Genomic DNA, 10198 nt, shown 5'->3' on the forward strand with positions numbered 1-10198 from the left:
GCTCCATAAAGCTATCATTTATTCCATCCAGGAAAGTTATCTCTCTAGCGTGTCCTGATGATACATTTACCCAGTCAATATTGGGGTAATTGAAGTCTCCCATTATTACTTCACTACCAATTTGGTTAGCTTCCCTAATTTCTCTTACCATTTGACTGTCCGTCTCACCATCTTGACCAGGTGGACAGTAGTATACCCCTATCACTACAGTCTTCCCCGACACACAAGGGATTTCTACCCATAAAGATTCAATTTTGTATTTAGTCTCATGCAGGATGTTTATCCTGTTGGACTCTATGCCATCCCGGACATAAAGCGCCACACCTCCTCCTGGGTGCTCCTCTCTGTCATTGCGATATAATTTGTACCCTGGTATAGCACTGTCCCATTGGTTATCCTCTTTCCACCATGTCTCTGAGATGCCAATTAAGTCTATGTCATCATTCACTGCTATACATTCTAATTCTCCCATCTTACTTCTTAGACTTCTGGCATTAGCATACAGACATTTCAAAGTTTGTTTTTTGTTTGTATTTTCATTCTGCTTTTTAATTGATAGGGATACGTTAGAATTTTTTAGCTCAGGTGAGTTTTTAGTTACAGGCACTTGGACTATTTTTCTAATTATTGGAACCTCACTGTCAGGATGCCCTAATTCTAATGCATCATTAGTATCCTTTGAAGATACCTCTCTCCGAACCATGCGCTGCTGAGCGACTGTCGGCTTTCCCCTTTGTTCTAGTTTAAAAGCTGCTCTATCTCCTTTTTAAAGGTTAGCGCCAACAGTCTGGTTTCACCCAGGTTAAGGTGGAGCCCATCCCTTTGGAAGAGACTCCCCCTTCCCCAAAAGGTTCCCCAGTTCCTAACAAAACTGAATCCCTCTTCCTTGCACCATCGTCTGATCCACGAATTGAGACTCCACTCGCAGATTAAAGTTACTGGAAGAGAGAGTGGAGGAGAGGGTGCAGTTAGACCTAAGAAGAGTCCTCCCACAGGACTTAGGTCTTCCAGTTTCCTGGACATATAGGGCATGTTTATACAGCATGACCAGCTTGTCCACAATACATGCATAGTCCCAACCTCTTTCGGAATCGTCTCTCTTTAGAAGTCAACTGACTGCGGCCCAATTGCATTGGTTCTTCTTTGCCAGCAGCAGGCCCTGGGAGTGTAGGCCTGGGTACAGACTTGACACGAATCTCTCTCTGGAGTGGTCTTCTGGGACTCTTGACCTCTTGAACTTTGTCATGAATTCGGCAATCAATCTTTGCTGCCAACTTCATAAGTTCTGCTAAGGTCTCGGGCATTTCATGAGTCACCAGTTCATCTTTCAACCGGGAGTTCAGGCCTTCAAAAAACAGGGTTTTCAGGCACCTAGGGTCCCAATGTAATTCAGAAGCCACTGTCTTGAATTCAATGGCGAAGTCTGGTAAAGGTTTGTTACCTTGTTTTAGATTAACCAAAGCTGATCCTGCTATCGAGTACCGGGCAGGGTCATCAAATACTGACTTAAACAGTTCAAGAAACCCGGCAAGATCATTCAGGATAGGGTCATTGCGCACCCACAGCGGTGAGGCCCAAGCCAGCGCTCTTCTGTCCAGAAACAAAAGGATATAAGTGGTCTTGGCATACGTTGTAGGGAAATGGTTAGGTTGCAGAGAAAAGTGCATGCAACGTTGATTAATAAATCCTCTCACTTCCAAACTTCACCCAAGAAGCGTGTTGGAGCAGATAGAGGCACTGTAGACTTGACAGTCACTTCTGGCAGTATAACGTCTTTACCTGCGGCAGCCGGTGCATTCATCTGTGTGAGTAACTGATTAAAGGCAACAGTCAAGTTGTCCAACGAATTCTGATGTTCGGAGTTTCGCTGGGCCAGGCCCGGAATGGACTGCAAAGTGGTGAGCTGAGCCGAATCCATGGAGTTAGCAATCTGTTATGATTATGAGGTGTTGGAGTGGATTCTTGGGTACTGCGATGATGGCCACTCCCATGGGGAGGAGCCCCGTGAGGAACCACAGTACTAGGCTAGACTCTATACATGCAGACACAGAGAAGTTGTATTTATTGTACAGCTCGATGGTACTGCCCGGGGAGCAGGCAGCAGTGAAGGTAACCCAGTGAAGTAGTCCAGGGGTCCTCAGTAGAGGAGACCAGTCTCACACTCGAGTAGGTGATAGGCAGCATGGCGTAGCAGGGACAGGTCCCGGATGTAGACACAGAGCGCTGAAGGTGAGACAGACTGAAAGGGTTAGTACTCACTGAAGCAGAAGCTGTATAGTTGAAGGTCCTGGCAGGCAGAAGTAGTTCAGTGGCAGGCACCAGATTAGGGAGAGCAGGCCCTCGAGGAGTGAGTACCCGGTATCCCAAGATAGGTACCTGAAATAGAGCAGAAGGGCCCCCAAGGAGCGGGTACCCAGGTAACTGAAAAAATATCCCGAAGGGCAGAGAGAGCTTCCTGCGGCAGCTGGGAAGTGGCAGAGCAGCTTAGACTGGAGGCAATCCAATCCTTGCTAACTCAGTTTGTTAGCAAACGAAGGGCAGACTAAATACCAGGATGTGGTGAATTCACTCGGAGGGGACGCCCCCGAGGTTCCCGCCATGACGTGGGTGGCGTGTGCGCACGCACCCTAGGAGGCCCTCAGGAAAATCATGGTGAACACCGTCACCGTTGCCGATCCAGGGACACCGGAGAGAGCGGCATGAAGACACAGCAGTAGCCATCTTCCCAAGGCTTGAGGAGAGAGAAGGAAGAAAGGTGAGGCACAGAGGTCGAAGCCATCTGAGACCGACGGACGCAACAAATAGCAGAGGCGGCAGTAGAAGATGCTGCTGCTGCTGTAATTGGCTGGAAGAAGGAATCTTCCTATTAAGCCCAGGAGGAGGTTACCCTACTGGTGAGTTTGGAGTGGGGAGACGTAACCAGTGAGGTGGGGGGGTATTTGTGCATGTGTATTTGTATATAGATGTGAGGGGGCCTTGGTGTGTGCATGGGGGAGGGGAAAGGACATGTCTGTGAGAGTGTGTTTGTGTAGGAGGAAGAGAAGTGAAATTGTGAATGAACATGGGTATGAGGGTGAGTGGGCATGTGTTTGTGTGTCTGTGTGTGTGTGTGTGGAAGAGGGAGAGACGTGAGTGAGCAAGCATGTGCATGTGGGAAAATGAGAGGAGTTAAGCTGTAAGTGAGCATGTGAGAATGTGTCAGAGAATGAGGAATGAGAGTTAGCATGTAAGAATGAGCGTGTATGTGTGGAAAGATCGCCTTGTGTGTGTGTGTGTGTGTGTCTGAGAGTGAGTTTGTGCACATCTGGTTCCTCCTCCGCATTCACAGTAATTTCAGGGTGACTGGAAATCAAAAGTTCCCAGGTACGCCCATGGCCTGTAGTGTCTCTAGGTTGTACTTCCTTAAACGATGTACTGGCTTTTGACTTGTATTCCCATTACCAAACAATTTCATCAAGGAGTAATGTGACACTGCCACCCTGCTGCAGGCGCCAAGCTGGAATGTTATGTAACAAGCATTGCTGCCATGTAAAGCTTTATTTTGTACACTTTCACTGCATACTTAAATTAAAGAATTCAGAATTGCTTCCTCCTTGTATCATTTGTTCCATTTTATTTTGTTAGAGAGCAGGAGACATACAAAGATTCCTCTTTATAATCAACAAGCTGGGACTGGGACATTTTTGTAAAGAGAGTTTCTTGAAGCACAGTGTGGGATATTCACCCATTTTGAGACCAGAAAGAAGTCAGAAGCTAATAGGTATTTGGGCACATTACTGAATTAAAAAAAAAAAAGTTGCTATTCAAAGCTGGAGCAAGGGCCTTTTTAGGAGACAGAATAGAGTCAGATTAGATTCAAATGAGCATATAATGAAGCATTTTGGGCCTGTCCTGCTGACTGCTGCAGAATGCATTAATTTCCTTGTTTCCTTATGCATGAGCCTCCTTGTCCTTTTTCCAATATGCAAAGTTGCTTCACTGCTGTCAGCAACATCTGGAATTGAGAGGGAAAACCACATGGAGCATGTGCAGGCTGTATTGTTAAAAGGAGCTAAAAACAAAATGTCAAAAATGTTTGCTCACTTGTCAGTCCCTATACAGCCTCATTTGCTTAATTTCCACAGAAATCAATGAGTAAAATGAACACACAAAAAAATGAATGCTTAATGCAGTCAGAAAAGAAAATCACCAATGCCTTAGCAAGTTGCATGACAGAACTGACTGCTGGCATGTAAGGCCAGCATTCATCTAAAAGTTAAAAAATAAGTGTTCAAATATGCACAAACTCTAATCACCATATTTCCTTCAAATCATGCTATTCTCCATCCTGGCACTGTGGGAATGCTCTTACTATTTTTCCAGCTTCCTTTCACAAACCAGCAAAATTAGGGGGACTGGCCATCCTCATCTCTAACCCACATGGGTCTCATTACTGCATCACCTACCTTGCATCCTTGGCACTCATAATAGAATTTGAAGAGGTTGTGTGTTGGGGGGGGGGGGGGGGGGGCAGGGGGATACTGTCTTCATCCATTTCCACTTCTGCAAGAACCCTAAAACCTAGAACATAGCCATCACATATGTGAGGATCCCTAGCTGTGAGGGAAAGTCAGAGATCAACTGGGGCTTATTGTAACAGGAGGTAAATTGGGCAGATCAGGTGGGCCTTATGGCCCTTATCTGCCATTGTATTCTATGTTTCTGTGACAAGAACCAATATAACTACTTGAACTCTGCACTAATATAAAATGTAAACCCAGCCTGCTGGGTTTACATTTCTCATTTTTAAAAATGAGAAATGTAAACCCAGCAGGCTGTTCATTCTAAAGTGATTCTGACATAGACAAGCTTGAAACTACCATGAAGAAGTGATATGAGCAGAGAGTAAAGTTAGAGGTTCAGTGAAAAATGATTCCTGGTTGAGGAACAGTGACTGAAAGGGAATGGAAGGGCCTTGCTGTATTTAGAAACAGTGCACGCTGTGCTAACCAGTTTTGTAGCTGGGATATTTCAGCCGTTCACTGAAAGGATCTGGCAAAATAAGTACAACAAAACTGAATAATTAACCTAAGATAATAAATCAGTGTTCTCAAATAGTTTTCTGCAGTTTGCAGCAAGAACCTTACATGGATAAAAAGATTAAAACTTGGACTATTTTTTATTACCACTGTACACAATATTTCCTAGCTACTGTTTTTCAAGATTTTCCAGTCATTTTTATAGTACTCTGGATTTCTGAAGCTGTGTTCCATTATTTCTTCTGAAACTAAAATGTTAACACATTAAAAATGTAATTCACAGCCAGCTTAGTGGCAGCAGCACTGCAATTCGGAGGGCCTAGGTTTGATTCCAGGGTTGGGTCTTCCTACTCCAGAAGCAGTGTTCACAGCCCCTGGATGGGAAGGAATCCCAGGGGTTGAGGAATCCTGTTTGATTAGGGGAGCCATGCAAATTGCCTCCAACCCCTATATTAATGTAATTACATACATTCTTCATGTAAACCATATAAAGTATAATACTGTATTATGTTGGGAATGCTTAGCTTTCTTTTTCTTGTGGGAGGTGGACAGGGGAGGGGCAGGAGCAGGGAGAAGAGAGGTGGTACCAGGGAAAAGGATGAGGAAGGTTGGGGCAGGGGGCAAGAGCAAGGGGGAGTGGGGATGGGGGCTGGAGGAGAGAGGTGGGGAGAGGTGGGGAGGCCAGAGGCTGGGAGAAGAGGGGAACAGGCAAGAAGGCTGGGAGCAAGAATCGGGGGGGGGGGGGGGGGGGAGGTTTAAGGACAGGAAGACAGGCATCCCCCCAAGAAAAACAAAGACTCTGCGACCCCCAACATAATAATACCCCAAAAAAAAAAATAAAGATGAAGGCTCGAGGGGGGATAGGGCCACCGAGCTTTTGTTGTTTTTCTTATGTGAACAGGAGTGGGGGCAGGAGACAGAAGAAAGAGAAGGAGGGAATGGAGCAGGGGAAGAGTAGGGGTTGGGAGAGGGCAGGGGAGGGCAGAAAGAAAGAGAAGGGTGGAGGATTCAGAAAGAAAGAGGCATTCTCCCCAAAACAACAAAAGCTCAGTGGCCCTATACTCCCAAATAGAGAAATGATGGGGGCTCGGCATCCTTGGTGTTATGCTGGGGCTGCCAAGCCTTCGTCCATTTTCTTGTAGGGGTAGCGGTGGGGGAGGGAGAAAGAAAAAAAGAGCAAAAGGAGCAGGCAAGGGGGAAGGGCAGGGGAAGAGAGCAAGGTTGGGGGGCAGAAAGAAAGAGGGAGGCAGTCCCAGTGTCATAACCCTGCCATCCGCAGAAAAGCAGCAACCAAGCAAGTCTCAGGACCCCTCCAGTCCCTTCCCCCAGTCCTCTCTCCCTTCAGCCTCCCTTCTATTTGCCCTGCTCTCCTAACAGCTTTCAACTGCCCCTCCCCCTCCTGATCTCTTCCAGCCCCCATCCGCTGCTCCTCAGTTCTCCCAAGCACGATATCTCGTTCTTTTTGTAAAACTGAGGGCAGGAGCAGTGGTCTAGGAGAGGGGGCAATCCAGTCGCTCCAGTGGCAGCACATGCCTGGGGGCCAGCAGGGGCAGGAACAAGTGGTGGCGGTAAGATAGAGCAGGTCTGTGGAGGCTGGGAAGACAAGTCCCACCTGAAGGCAGTGGTGGTAGCAGGTCCTTGCTGATGCAGCAGAGGTCTGGCAAACAGGGCCCACATGTGCTGCTGATACTTGCTTGTGGCAGAAGTTACATCTTTAAGATATAACCTCTGCTGCGAGCAAACTGCACAGAAGGGGAGGATCAAAAGCTTCACTCAGGAACGAGCAGCGGGAGTGGGGAGGAGTTGCTGCGGGCGGCATGAAAACTCTAATTTTAATGCAGCTGGCGCAAACTTTGATGGGACTATGGCCCCTACGGCCCACCCAGTTCTGACACCTATGCATCGTGCAATGATGTTACCTAATGGCTGGTTAGGTTATAGGGGTAATGATTGCCAGGTTCTGGAAGGTGGCCTAGTGTATGGCTCCTGGCCAATGAGTGTGAAGGAATATAAAATCGGAGGAAAATCTTCAGGTAGTTGTAGACGAAGGCTCGAGGCACTAGATCTCCTAGTTTCAAGTAAAACTGGAAGCCTCAAAGAGGAAGAGGATATTGCTGGGTCAAAAAAAAAATGAAAAGAAATAAAAAGCAATAACAGTTAATTTTTCAAATAGTGACACTGCATCATTTTAGTGTAAGCTGCAGTTGGCTTTGGTATCAGTGGCCTATAAATGTATATAAATAAATAAATGCATTCCATGCAGTGTGTATGAAAACAGATGCTTTTATTTGTTTATTTATTTATTAGTAGGACTTGGTATCTTGCTTTTACAAATTAAGACCAAAGCGGATTACAACAATAAAATCAATACAGGCAGCTACATCATTATTAATAACCAGAATACACAAGCATAAAATAGTAAAACAGACATAAAGTTAATTGGACTGGGGTCTGGAAGCACCACACAGGAGCAGGACAGAAGCTGGGTTTATCTTCTGTCTAGCCAGCCTCCTCCGCTGCAGGTTGAGCTCTTGGGTTCTGGGGGCCAGTAGGGCTTAATTGGATAGGCTGGATAAGGCTGGACAGACTGGAACTTGAGGTCAGATACAGGCTGGGCATTGTGGGCAGAGAGACTGGAAGCAGAGTTCTGGGTATAGAAACAGGCTGAGGACTGGATACTAGAACAGGCAAGGAGTTGTGGACTGGAAACTGGAACAGGCAAGGAGCTGAGGTCTGGATACTGGGACAGGGGGTTGGCAGGATACTGAACAAGCCTGGGACTACATACAGACATAGGCTTGGATACTGAGCAGGGACTGGGCTGGATGCAGACACAGGCTAGGGCAAGGCAAGGCAGGGAATAGATTCTGGGGGCTGGACTGGGCAGGACCCGATAAGACCAGACAAGGACTGGACTAAATAAGGTAGTCTAGGGCAGGACTTAGGCAAAGCAGACCAGGGTAGGAGTAGACAAAGATAACACAGAACAGAGAACACTGAGGCCTGAAGGCTGCAACACATAAGGCAAGAATGCTGCTAAAAATGAGGCCCAGATGTCACTAGGTAAGGTAAGGCCTGGATAAGCAAGAAGGCCTGGAGGCCACAAGGCATATAACAAGGTAAGAGTGACCAGATCAGAGAACCAAGGGTAACTCCATGAAACAGCATCTAGGTTCTGGGAAGGCAGGATTAAATGGGGCTGGAGCTTGGTATGGTGCGAGCAGCAAGGCAGAGCTTGGCAAAGCTGGAGGTGATGCTCGCTGAGGACCCCTGGTGAAGAGGAGGCTGCACCACAGGCTGAGTGAAGTGGCCAGTGAGGAGATAGCTTAGAATAGAGCTCACCGGAGATCTTTGCTGGTGGGGAGGTGTCTTTGCAGACTGGATCAGGGCACGTTGAGGCTGCACGGCAGGTGAACCCATGACACCTAAGGTCAGTATTAATCCACTTGTATGGCAATAAGTCCCAGAGCTCTGCCCCGCTCTTCCTAAAATGACTGGTTAAACAGCCAGGTGTCAATCATTTTCCTGAGAGAGAATTCAGTTCCAGCCTTATATCTCATGGCATTGAATTCCACAGGAACAGGACAAAAAATGGAGAGCAGATCCTTACTACAGGATCAATTCCTGCTACACCAGAGTTATGCTTTCCAACTGGAAGATGTTTCAGATCCAAGGCAGCACCGGGGCTGTCAGCCTGGATTTGGGACTTAGCTACTATGTCTCATCAATGTACCTCTCTGTCTCAGCTCCTCCAGGCCTGCCAATCTAGCCTCCAGAGATTGGACTTGTTCTCTGAGTGCCAGGAGCTCCTTGCACCTGGTGCACACATACAACCTCACATCAACGGGTAAAAAATCATACATGTGATACTCGATGCTAAAGACTGGAAAGTCCCCCTCTTGTTGCTGGACTGTCACCTTCATCTTAATTTTGTTGATTCCTAGTTAAGTTTAGGTTGCTATGGGAGTTTGAATTAGCATCCTTTAAGTTTATAGGTTTATTCACTACTTAATCTGGGCTGGTGCAATAGTATGATTTAGATAACAGCCTGATTGATTTTTTTTATGAGAACGTGTCTCTTGCCTATAAATCAAGGGATGAGCTAGGGGTGGGTGGGAGGGAGGGAAAGACAAATACTAGAATTAACTCCCTTTGGCTTGCTTATTATCTCAGACATACACAAACTCTAAAGAATATATCCCACTATTTCACCTCTCTCCAAACTTTTTAAGTCCTAACATTTCCTGCACCTACACTTACTAATCCTCTTCAAACACCAGCAAGTGGATTTTCTCTCAATGGATTGAAAGGTTTGAGATTCACGTGCCATTAGGAGTTCGAAGCCTGGATTGATCACTGTGACCTCTGGAGTCTTCTCCTGGGGGATGCTGAGAACAATATGTAGATGAGCCTTCTGGTCCTCTTCTACTGCAAAGGGTGCATTGCCTCTGGAAACCGGGACTGTGAAGTTCGAAGCCTGGATCGCTCGCTGTGACCTCTGGAGTCTTCTCCCAGGAGATGTTGGGAACAGTATGCAGATGAGTCTTCCTGTCCTATTCTACTGCCATATACACCAAATGTAAGTATCTATATAACAGGTAGATAGTTTGTCTTTATCCCCTTCATAAATATGTAATAGTCTCTGAAAAGCAGCAGAGGTGATATTTTGTTTGGGACTCTGAATTGTAGAACAAATAAAACTCGACAATTGATTGTAAGCAAAATAATAGGCATCCAAAATTTCCATTTGTAATTTATATTGCTCAAAAGGATGGACCTTCCTGTTTTGGCTATTAATAAAAAATGGTACCATGTCCATTCCTTGCTGACTGCGGGCATGGACCCTTGAACCAAGGTGGAGTTGGTGCAACCTGTAGGGAGGAGCCCTGTAGGTCCTCACCGTTGGCTGGCAGAATCAGGTGAGGTAGAAGCCCAGCTGGAGCTTCACCTATACCAGCCCATGTTCCTCTCTAGTTGAGCCTTTGGGTACCAGGGCCAGCAGGCCTTAGATGGGGGGGCCTCTGCAGATGGTCAGAAGATCCGTTGGAGAGGCTGAGGTATGCAGGCGAGATCAATGCAAGCTTGGATCAAAGGCAGGTGGCATTCAAGGATGTTGAGTAGGCAGGCAGAGGTTGGTGACAGACGGCCACAGAGGTCGAGTAGGCAGGCAGAGATCGGTG

Source organism: Rhinatrema bivittatum, chromosome 7, assembly GCF_901001135.1.
Source record: "Rhinatrema bivittatum chromosome 7, aRhiBiv1.1, whole genome shotgun sequence".
Lineage (NCBI taxonomy): Eukaryota > Metazoa > Chordata > Amphibia > Gymnophiona > Rhinatrematidae > Rhinatrema > Rhinatrema bivittatum.